Here is a 12,380-nt window from a genome sequence, read left to right as displayed (position 1 = left end):
GTTATCTTGTCCCTTTAAAAAAATTGACATTTTTTACAGTAGTTATGACCTGAATCTCCGCTTACAAGGATATGTTCACATGCCCAGTAATCAACCGTTAGAACTGATCAAGCAGCAATCCATTGACAAAAATGTTGTGAAGACGCCACTTTTTTGCCCTGCTGCATTACAGAATGCTGTAGATAAGCCCCTGATGACGGTGAGCTTACCTCACCATCGATTTTGGGGGTGACAGGTTCCCTTTAACCCAAATCTAGTGATAGGAGTCTTTTTATCTTATTGTTAAAGATTGTCATTATTACGGCTTCCCTAAAAAAAAGTCACCTATATAAAGTTTTGTGGCAATTAAAACTAGATACTAAACTCTGTCTCTATATAAGTCTGTCTGAATCTGTCTGTATATGTCTGTCTCTCTATATCTGTATGTTTGTATAGGTCTGTCTGTCTCTCTACATATCTGTCTGTATATCTGTCGCTCTATATATCTGTCTGTATATGTCCGTCTCTCTATATCTCGGTCTGTCTGTCTATATATCACTCTGTCTATGTCTGTGTCTCTATACATCTCTGTCTCTCTATATATGTCTGTCTCTGTCTCTCTACATCTGTCTGTCTATATATCTGTCTGTATGTCTCTCTATATCTGTCTATATATCTGTCTGTATAAGTCTGTCTCTATATCTCTATATATGTCTCTCTATGTATATGTCTGTCTGTCTGCCTCTCTACATCTGTCTATATACAGTATCTGTCTGTCTGTCTCTCTACATCTGTCTGTATGTCTGTCTCTCTATATATCTGTGTCTATACTGTATCTGTCTGTACATGTCTGTCTGTCTCTATATATCTCTGTCTGTATATGTCTGTCTCTCTATATCTCTGTCTGTGTATATGTCTGTCTGTATATGTCTCTCTATCTCTCTCTATACCTGTCTGTCTCTATATCTGTCTGTGTCTGTCTATATACAGGTGCTTCTCACAAAATTAGAATATCATCAAAAAGTTAAATTATTTCAGTTCTTCAATGAACCATATGCAGCATTAATTGGAGTCTGGTTTTGAGACTTCATCCAGGTGTGTTTTGCTTTGAAATGCCGTGTCGTTTCAGAAAAAGCATAAATGGAGAAGCCAGCCAGGCACTGTAGGCCGTGACCTGACTAGTCTGCTGAGGTCCCCAACCAGCTTCTCCATGCCTCTCCAACTGATTGACCGGTTTCTCCCCATCAACAGGAGCATGGCGGGGAGCAGCCAGGAATGGGGCCATATTAGTAGGGTATTAACCTATAATCCCCAGATGGCATTTCATAAAAATTAGTTTTCTCTTAAATGCCGCAGCATTTCAGCGTAAGAGATGTCTGGCTTCATTTGTGCAGTCTTTGATTCATGTTGCTCATGGTTTGGGCAATAAAACCCTAATGAAAGGTTCCCCTTTAATTCAGATACATATAAAACAAAAAAATCCTGTGCCTTTTTTGGAATAAAAACTTAATTTAGACCATAGGTAATTGGCGCGCCCCCATGTCAGGGCAATAGGGTACTCGGTACCGGGCCCCTTCTGTAGTCGGTGGGGATGTCACGGTGGCTGGACCCGGCCTGTGGCCCTTTGAGGGGCGTCCAATAACAGGACAACAGTTTATAGTATAGTGTTCGTGACGCCACCTGTGGTCTTCGGTCAGGGTGACCGACACTGCTTAGGGGTCCACTGGGGTGATGTTATGGCAGCTGGATGGTATACCTTCCCACAGGTGAAGTATGTCCCCAGGGCTTCACAAAGGTGTAGATGGTGGATGGTGGTGGTGCACAGCGCAGTGAATAACGAGGACACCAGGGTGCAGTCTCTTTACCTTTACTGAAGGCTTCAGCATCCACAGTCCAGGGTAGGGACCACAGGGTAGGCAGAGTTCGGCCGGTCTGAAGGCAAATCCAGAGTCCCCTTATTCAGGAGGAATTCAATAGCCTTCCCCTAGCGCACAGTAACACAGTAGGTCCCTACTTGCATAAGCTCCAATAAGGTCCTCACTGTTATTACTCCTCTCACTGTTCTCCGTGGTCGGATAGAACACACCCGTATGACTGATGGCCTGAGGCTTTATATAGGGACCCTAGAGACGTCCCGGCCCCCAAAAGTTGCCACCGTGTCTTCTTAGGTATAAAGGTCAGGCAGCCAACTTGGAATTGACTGTCCTGCCAGTCTCTGAAGTAACGGCATAGAGCTCTTTACTCCCTCGGTGTTCTGGCTACCGGATCTGTGCTTCAGATGGAGGCAGCCTGCTTCTAGCTGGTCTCCCACTGATGTTTCACTCCTGTTGCTATGACTTCTTTTCTCACTCACTACAGCACAATTCTCTTCATGTCCTTTCCTGGGATGCTGCCGCATGGGATGCAGGCGCAGCTCCGTGTACCCTCGTCCTCCTCAGACCGCAGTCTGGATCTGACTGGAGATCACTCCAGCCAGCTCGACTTGGAGACCTTTCCTCGTCGGTCCCCAGCCAGGAACTCTCTCTCATTCTGACTAACTTTCTAACCAACCCACCAGTTTTACCCTGTGTGAGGAGTGGCCTAGTAGATAGAACCTTTGCTCCCCCTGGTGGACTGGTGTGTGAAGTGTGTGTGTGGCTGTGATACCTGGACAGAAGATCTCCTTCATTGCCTTCAGACGTAATATCACTCCCCCTGGTGGAAGAATAACATTACTGCAACGAACCAGGACTCTGGGGCGCTGCATAATTTTCGCATGAAGCTTTCCCTGTTGGAATGAATAGACAGCGCAATGTTCTAACATGGTGGTCAGTGGCATAAGATGCAGCACACGGACAGAAAACTGGATTATGAAGATCGCAGTCATACAACCAAGGACGCCAACATCTTGTTTCTCTTAGACATAAGGTGATCTTGCCACTTATATTATGTGCAAATATTTTTCATCTCCATGTGAGCAGAAATAATGACGCCTGTGTAACTGTTCACGTGTATCTGCCTAATATGAGGTCTAACTGTGAAGCACATGGACTCCGAGGCAAGGTGCAGTGGGATTGGTAGTCTCCAGATGTACAGCTGAGACCCCACATGTCTGTCTGTAATAATGAAGCCTTTAGGCTCTGTTGGAGGTAGAGGAGGGGTATACTGCCGTACATAACCCATGCACAGCTGCTGCCAAGAGTACAGTCACCCGTACGAGCCTGGCCGCAGGGTGAAATGCGTGGGCCGGGTGAAGGCTCTGCCCTTCACTTTAAGTGTGAGATGGACATTGTTTTGACCTCTTGTGTTGGCAAAGGCTACTTGGCTCTGACAGGTACAGGTTTGTTGCCTTCAGAGAGTGCAGCATTTTTGCTAGGGTGCCTGGACGCCTACTGACATCTTATTCAACATGACAGCTGTTTTCTGCAGTTAACCCCATCATTGCATTATAGGTTATCCTGCCTGACTCTACCTTTTATCTCTGTTCTTATTCCTGACATGCGTTGGGTTGCATGTAATATGGGAGTGCGTGTATTATTTTGCTCCATGGCCATGGGGCGGTGATGTCCCTGGGCTGTAACTGGAGTCCCGTCCTAGATCTGGGATCTCCAAGCGTATAATGAGAGATGGAACAAACCCCTTTCTGGACTTCATTACATCTGTCTGTATTAATTACTTGCTGTCAGCAAAGAAAAGAAAATCGATCTCCATATTGTCTTTTCTGGTTTCAACCGATACTCAAAAAAGCGCCTGTTGCACTTACATGACCTCACTGTACATTTCTCTATTTTATTCAGTTGCGAACTAAAAAGATCAATAATTAATATGATTTCAAAATATTTCTACAGAAACTTGTCACTTTTTTTTGTCAGAAAGCAAAGAGAAAAATATGTGGTTGAAAATTATTACCTTCTCAGTTCTATAGGCCTCCTTAAAGAGAACCTCGGGCAGCATGAATCCGAGCCTGGCGGCACGATCGCTCCAGTCTTTCAAAGAAAATTTACTTTCAAGATACAGCCGGGAGCAGCGCCAGATGGATCTTCAAAGCATATTTTATTAACACCAGAGAGATTGTGCAGCCAGGCTGTGGTTCATGCTGCCCGAGGTTCCCTTTAAGGACACCAAAAGAGCTGATCTCTGGGGAATCCTGGCAGTAAAGGCCCCGTCACACATAGCGACGCTGCAGCTATACCGACAACGATCCGGATCGCTGCAGCGTCGCTGTTTGATCGCTGGAGAGCTGTCACACAGACAGCTCTCCAGCGACCAACGATCCCGAGGTCCCCGGTAACCAGGGTAAACATCGGGTAACTAAGCGCAGGGCCGCGCTTAGTAACCCGATGTTTACCCTGGTTACCATCGTTAAAGTAAAAAAAAACAAACGCTACATACTTACCTACCGCTGTCTGTCCCCGGCGCTCTGCTTCTCTGGTCTGGCTGTGAGCACAGCGGTCGGAAAGCAGAGCGGTGACGTCATCGCTCTGCTTTCCGGCTGCCCGGCGCTCACAGCCAGACAAGAGAAGCAGAGCGCCGGGGACAGACAGCGGTAGGTAAGTATGTAGCGTTTGTTTTTTTTTACTTTAACGATGGTAACCAGGGTAAACATCGGGTTACTAAGCGCGGCCCTGCGCTTAGTTACCCGATGTTTACCCTGGTTACCAGCGAAGACATCGCTGAATCGGCGTCACACACGCCGATTCAGTGATGTCAGCGGGACCTCAACGATCAAAAAATGGCCCAGGCCATTCCGACACGACCAGCGATCTCACAGCAGGGGCCTGATTGCTGGTACGTGTCACACATAGCGAGATCGCTACTGAGATCGCTGTTGCGTCACAAAACTTGTGACTCAGCAGCGATCTCGCTAGCGATCTCGCTATGTGTGACGGGGCCTTAAGTGTTCAGTTTCTCTGCATCACCTCCAGAGGCAAAATGAAGTATTACACAATGCCCATTCAAATCAGTGATCTGTCTATGAAATAATGCACGACAGGACCGGTCCTCCGCAGACTGAGACACTTCGTAGTCATTCCGCTTTTTGGCTAATAAATGTGGGTCCAAAATAGAGCACTGCCCTCATCTCAAAATATACTAAGGGGGTTTTCTAAGCTGACCTACACTTTTTTTTTTTTTCTTTAGTACATGCACTGCAAATGCAGACAATTACTTATTCCACAATACCCAATTTCAAAGAAGACAGAGTATGTGTGACGGCATAGGCACAACGTATTCTATATAAAATGTCAATTTCACACTACTGAATAGACGCAGACTATGCTAAATTAAGAGCGGTTACACAAAGTACCATAAAGAAAATGTGAGTTATTGCACATCCTCTGTCTTTGTGTTCTTGGTCATATTGGTTTGGATGCCTTGGTATAGAGCACTGATACTTACACCGCTGTGCTAACCCCATTTTAGTTTTTGTTTACTGCATAAAAACTGTTATCAGCCTGATAAGAGCCTAAAGCTGTGTTCCTCCCTTGTGTTTTTCCAGGATATTTTTTGCTGCTTTTTTAATGCAAATTTTAAGCTGCGTTTTGCAGTACCAGCAAAGCCTATGAGATTTCAGCGATCTCATGCACACACATTGGTTTTATTTTCCTGACTGATTTGGAAAACTGATGCGTTTTTGAGAACTGCAGCATGTTATTTCTTTCAGTGTTTTTTCTATGTATTTGAAGTTTTTTTCACCTATGGAAAACAATGCTGAAAAAACACAGCAGATATCAGGTTTTGGTGCAAAAACATGAAGGAAATCGCATAATCATTCTTTTTGGGGCATTAAACTTTTCCCGGGATGCAAAAGTGCCAACAAAAATGCAGCAAAAGAATTCAACAAAACGGTTTTGCTTTTTTTTTTTTTTTTTTTGTAGCTGTTTCGATCAGGTTTTGCCTGAAGAAAAAATAAAAAACAGCAAAACGTGTGAACTTGGCCTAAGAGTAAGTTCACGGTGTGCTGTTTAGATGCAGTTTCTGAAGCCAAAGGATGGAGTTGGTAATGAAAGGGCAAAAATTGTATAGGGAAAATAAAGACCTCCTTAGTTTAGTCTTTGAAAACTCCATAAATCATAAAAACAGCGCCTTCGTTCTCTTTAGAAATAAAATTGACAAGTATGTCTGCTTTACCTTGCACATCTCCAGGTTGGAGAACCTTTATGGCTTGCTCACACTGGACGTCTCGCATTGCACTTGGACCAGTGTTATTCCGTGAGGCAGAGCAGATCTGTAAAAATTGGCATGAGGAAAAAAAAACACAGCTTACTGTGATTGGCAGCGTCTCTCGCGTGGTGTGCATCCATTCAAGTCAATGGGTGTGTGCAAACCATTGGACTGCACTTGGATGTCGTTAGAGTGCAGTCGAATATACGCCGAGACAGGCAATGGAGAAGAAGAGCTTAATCTCTGCTTCTCTTCCTCACTTGTGACTGGATTCTCGCATTTGAGCGGATCAGTTGCCTGACACTTAGCTGACGCTCGCAGCATAATTTGAGCAGAGTGTCATTAGCACATTGCATCTGATTCTGTCGCACTGGGTGCTATACGCTAATGACCGCGGCCTTACAGATATTTACATGGGAGTTTGGATATTGTCTCGTTATGTGTGTTTACTGAATAATATGTGAAAATAAGCGCCTAATCTGCATCCAACGCTCTTAATAGTGAAATGGTTAATCTCTGCTAGTAGGCCTAGAGTAATGGCGCTGGGGGGCATTTGCTCCCATTGCCTGGTAAGCGGTGATTATGCACAACCATTCCTATAATCATATAGCAGATAGTATTAGAGATTTGGAGGATTATGTTGGAGAACCATGTTAAACGTTTGACCTTGACCAGAGAAACTGTTACTAATGTGGTCAAGACCCCCCAATCCTTTGTTGTGTGGCTGAAGAGAAAGCACTTGCTATTATGAGGGTAGGATAAGGATTCTCCCTCAGGGGGAGTTCAGGCCGCAGTGCTGTGGGTATGTGACGTGGGCCTCTTTACATCATAGATGAGGAGAGCGAGGGACAGGCGCTACAGGCCGGGATGAGCACACGCTGATACTGGCAGGGATTCAGCATTGCCCCCCCTCCCGTCACCACATCCTCATCTCCCTCCCATCTTCCCTGCTGCGCCTGTGCTAGCTAACAATGCAGCACAATAACCAAGGCGGCCGGCTCTCGAAGAGCTTCCATGAAGTAAGAGCAAAGAAGGCATCTAAGCAGGGGTGAGTTGGCACTGGTATTTCCACTCATTCCCTTCCCTAATTACTCATGTTTTTGGATTTAGATGACCGTCACTGTTTTGTCCCTGCAGGCCCCCCCAGCAGCATAGACCCCCCTCAAAGTCTGCTTGTATACAAATGGTGGCACTGCCAACTTCTATGCATATTTCCTTGGATGCGAACAATGGCCTACAGTTTGGTATCGGAATATATCACCGATGAGGCTCTATAATGCGTAATAAACTTTCTGCAGGGTATTGTCATGGCCCCCTGGATTTACAATGGGATGTAAGCAGGCAGGCAGTGGACGAGGCAGGTTGTGCGGTGGACGAGGCAGGTTGTGTGGCAGACGAGACAGGTTGTGCGGTGGACGAGGCAGGTTGTGCGGTGGACGAGGCAGGTTGTGTGGCAGACGAGACAGGTTGTGCGGTGGACGAGGCAGGTTGTGCGGTGGACGAGGCAGGTTGTCTGGTGGACGAGGCAGGTTGTGTGGCAGACGAGACTGACCACCCCCGTAGGTTGTGCGTCTTCCCACAGTACCTTTTTAGCCTGACAATGAAGACACACATGTTTGTGACCTTTTTCCTTTAGATCTTTTCCCAATTATCCTGACAAGATAAGGAAAGGGGGCAAATACTGCCTGTCTGTTTCTAATTGTCATAGCCATGTGTTCCTACACTGCAGTGACTATGCCACGTTTGGGGTTGGTTATCCTGTTTGATGTGTAATAAACCATGTGCAATTACAATTTTAGGGTTCCTAGATGTGGGCATGGTGGTGCGAATGCCCCGCTAATCTTTGATCTCTACCTCTTTTCAGACTTTCCCCCGTGTGATCTGTTATGTCGTGTGTGTACACACATATATGTATTTATCAGGCTTCCTGTATACTATTCAGGCAGCATACATAGTATCAACTTTTCTGTATTACTAAAATACATTTTTCTTTTAGCCTTCAGGATAACTGCGGCTCACAAGGTCACTTATTCCTCTACATTACATTTGTCGTCCCCCCTCCCGGTGCCACCAGTTTCTGTGTGAAGAACACATTCCTGGTTTATTGGCACTCTGCCTTTTGCACTGCAGAGTCTTCCATATAAATTGGATTATTTTTTTTAACCCTTAAGCCAGTGCCGTTCATATCTGCAGAATTTAGAACAAAATTGTTTATCCTTCTACCCCTTTTTTGCCAATCTCTGCCCTGCGGTTCTGAACATGTAAAGTTGGCCCTCACTATTTATGCCGGACTGCAGTGGGTTAAGGTCAGAGATGTTATGGATGAGTGGCACATCTGTTGCAGTGCTTTGGTTGCAGTGCTTTGCAATTCCGTGGCACTGATTTAATGTTTACGTGCCTAAGCAATACAGTGATTATGATTATACTAGCAATAATGGTGTCACTCTAATTCCGAAGACTTCCAGCCATTAATTTTGTCTCCTGCCTTGCAGATACATAGGGTCACATCCATAGCATTCATTTTTTCACATTAAACATAACTGTAATGGTCTGGAGCTTCGGCTCTGTGCAATGCTTAATAGACACAGTGCTTTTAATGGCTAACATTGCAGCAAAGGCTTTTTTAATGGTAATGCTTGCTAGGTATATACAAGGCTTAGTGCATTGCACACAGTATGGGCTCATTATATTTTGTAGCTAAAGGACACTTGGTTTAGTGTCTTTCTGACAGGTTGGAACTTGTGGTATGCGAGTGTGATGTCTTGCGGTGTCTGAGAAGTTTAGTCGGTCCCCTGAGGACACTGCAGTAAGCAAAGTCATCACTTTTCATAATGCCCCCAACTCACAATCTCACAAATACAGGTCCTTCTCAAAAAATTAGCATATAGTGTTAAATTTCATTATTTACCATAATGTAATGATTACAATTAAACTTTCATATATTATAGATTCATTATCCACCAACTGAAATTTGTCAGGTCTTTTATTGTTTTAATACTGATGATTTTGGCATACAACCCAAAAAACCTGTCTCAATAAATTAGCATATCAAGAAAAGGTTCTCTAAACGACCTATTACCCTAATCTTCTGAATCAACTAATTAACTCTAAACACATGCAAAAGATACCTGAGGCTTTTATAAACTCCCTGCCTGGTTCATTACTCAAAACCCCCATCATGGGTAAGACTAGCGACCTGACAGATGTCAAGAAGGCCATCATTGACACCCTCAAGCAAGAGGGTAAGACCCAGAAAGAAATTTCTCAACAAATAGGCTGTTCCCAGAGTGCTGTATCAAGGCACCTCAATGGTAAGTCTGTTGGAAGGAAACAATGTGGCAGAAAACGCTGTACAACGAGAAGAGGAGACCGGACCCTGAGGAAGATTGTGGAGAAGGACCGATTCCAGACCTTGGGGAACCTGAGGAAGCAGTGGACTGAGTCTGGTGTGGAAACATCCAGAGCCACCGTGCACAGGCGTGTGCAGGAAATGGGCTACAGGTGCCGCATTCCCCAGGTAAAGCCACTTTTGAACCATAAACCGCGGCAGAGGCACCTGACCTGGGCTACAGAGAAGCAGCACTGGACTGTTGCTAAGTGGTCCCAAGTACTTTTTTCTGATGAAAGCAAATTTTGCATGTCATTCGGAAATCAAGGTGCCAGAGTCTGGAGGAAGACTGGGGAGAAGGAAATGCCAAAATGCCTGAAGTCCAGTGTCAAGTACCCACAGTCAGTGATGGTGTGGGGTGCCATGTCAGCTGCTGGTGTTGGTCCACTGTGTTTCATCAAGGGCAGGGTCAATGCAGCTAGCTATCAGGAGATTTTGGAGCACTTCATGCTTCCATCGGCTGAAATGCTTTATGGAGATGAAGATTTCATTTTTCAGCACGACCTGGCACCTGCTCACAGTGCCAAAACCACTGGTAAATGGTTTACTGACCATGGTATTACTGTGCTCAATTGGCCTGCCAACTCTCCTGACCTGAACCCCATAGAGAATCTGTGGGATATTGTGAAGAGAAAGTTGAGAGACGCAAGACCCAACACTCTGGATGAGCTTAAGGCCGCTATTGAAGCATCCTGGGCCTCCATAACATCTCAGCAGTGTCACAGGCTGATTGCCTCCATGCCACGCCGCATTGAAGCAGTCATTTCTGCCAAAGGATTCCCGACCAAGTATTGAGTGCATAACTGAACATTATTATTTGTTGGTTTTTTTGTTTGTTATTAAAAAACACTTTTATTTGATTGGATGGGTGAAATATGCTAATTTATTGAGACAGGTTTTTTGGGTTATCAGGAGTTGTATGCCAAAATCATCAGTATTAAAACAATAAAAGACCTGACAAATTTCAGTTGGTGGATAATGAATCTATAATATATGAAAGTTTAATTGTAATCATTACATTATGGTAAATAATGAAATTTAACACTATATGCTAATTTTTTGAGAAGGACCTGTATTGTTTCCATGGACCCTGTCTGGTAATTCCCTTGATTGATGTTGTTCTCCCCTTTATAGCATTATTGCATGAATGTTGTCATTTACATTTAATTAACAAACTACCTTCCCATCCTGTAAGGATTTTATTTCTGTCTATACATTCCCTGTGCAGACTCGTCCCCCCTCATCATCATTTTGGATGTTGCAGGATACGTAAAGGTTGGTGGACTTAAGGTTCTCCATAGTTTTGTGTAGTATCAAGCAAAAGATGACCTACAGTTGAACATATAATATACATTGGGATTGAGAACATGACCATTTCCATATTGGACAGATTTTTTTTTTCTTTTGCCTTCCTCTAAATCAACAATAAGGGGGACACCCCTTTCCTTTCTCTCTCTCGGTTGAACTTAGTGTATGTAATCTGCTTTGCAGAAATAAGTGATGCCACTGCTTTAACTTTGTTGGTTGCAGTCATGGTGATCACTTTTCAGTAGTTAGATATGAGGAAAAAATACTAACACGCTCTTTGAGTAGTTGTTTGATATACCATTTATTGACTTTGTTAGTTTTTTCACAGTCGAGCATTTGATACTCTACCTAGAATGCTGCAGGTGAATTACTTGGTCTTTTAGTTTTATGCATAACTAGGATAGTAAATTTTGATTTATCCCGTTATAGTTTTTTGTAGAGTCTTCCAGTGACACTGCATTAATGCATAACCGGGTACCGGTAGCTTAAGAACCCATTGGATAGCAATTTGCTGTAGATGGCGCATATTATGGTTTTTATTGAAGTACTTTGTCAATCACATTAATGACTGGTAATGTAATGGTGTTGCCACAGAGTTCTGTGCTATTCTCCTATCCATTGGCACATACATTCGCTGCTCGGATTGGGCTGTGATCCTGTCCCTTCCTGCGTGCAGTTTTCAGGTCAGATCGAAAGCTCTCACATTCTTTTTAGAATGTCCTCATGTCACCGGCACGCTGCATTACTCCAGTATACAGGGCAAAAACTCCCTGGAGCTGGCCTCTGATGTGTACTTACATGGGGTGGAGGAGTGGTGCTGGATGTGCTAGGGGTGTCTGCAATGCAGCGTTCCGAGATATCACTGGCATTCCTAACAGCACCAAACTGATGGAAGGACAGGGGCTGAATACGTGATCATGGTCATCAAGTGACAGCCCTGCTCGGAGCTGCCAAAAGGCTCGTTGCTTCCCTTATTTGCTGATCAATATTTTATTTCAAACTGTAAATTAAAACTTTAATTTTTTTAGCTTTGGATTATTTTATCCATTTTACATACGTGTATAGCTCTTAATTTCCAGATTCTGTCATGCGTTGCCCTCTTATTGTTCGTTCCCCTGATCTATTACCAAATAATAAACCATGAATGTCAAGAATAATTACAATGCACAATATACACTGCTATGTGATAAATTTAAAACCGCTTTGATGTGTCGAAGCATATGCTCCATGCACCAAGACCTGTAGTTTTGTGAAGTAGATCCTCCAAGGACAGGCGTTCTTCCACCATACCATATATACAGATGCTCAATTGAATTGTTCTCTGGGAAATTTGGAGGCCAAGTCCACAGCTACTTTATTGTGTTCGGCAAAGCTGTTGCTGAAAAATGTTTACACAGCAGCAGGACACATTTTCTGCTGAAGGAGGCTGCAGAGATTAGTGAATAGTGTTATGAATGAAGAGTTGTAGCACTTTATCTGCAACAATGTTTAAGTATCTGGTTCCACCCGCAAGAATGTCAGGACCCAAGGATTTTCTGCGGAACATTGCTTGGGTCATGACATT

At 44.0% G+C, this 12,380-nt stretch overlaps 1 protein-coding gene across 4 annotated transcripts in view; it reads left to right on the top strand.

Annotated features, from left to right (window-relative positions):
- Positions 1-12,380, top strand: part of NCKAP5L (NCK associated protein 5 like) — a 101,014-nt gene that overhangs the window by 49,894 nt on the left and 38,740 nt on the right. For 2 of the 4 annotated variants that reach the window (XM_069758325.1, XM_069758323.1), the window contains exon 1: positions 7,079-7,168. The exons of the other annotated variants lie outside the window; for them this stretch is intronic. The gene's annotated coding sequence lies outside the window, so the exon portion shown is untranslated. Of the gene's footprint in view, positions 1-7,078; positions 7,169-12,380 lie in introns of those variants that run through there. 4 annotated transcript variants of the gene reach the window in all.

Source organism: Ranitomeya imitator, chromosome 3, assembly GCF_032444005.1.
Source record: "Ranitomeya imitator isolate aRanImi1 chromosome 3, aRanImi1.pri, whole genome shotgun sequence".
NCBI lineage: Eukaryota > Metazoa > Chordata > Amphibia > Anura > Dendrobatidae > Ranitomeya > Ranitomeya imitator.
This window is presented reverse-complemented; position numbering and strand designations above follow the sequence as displayed.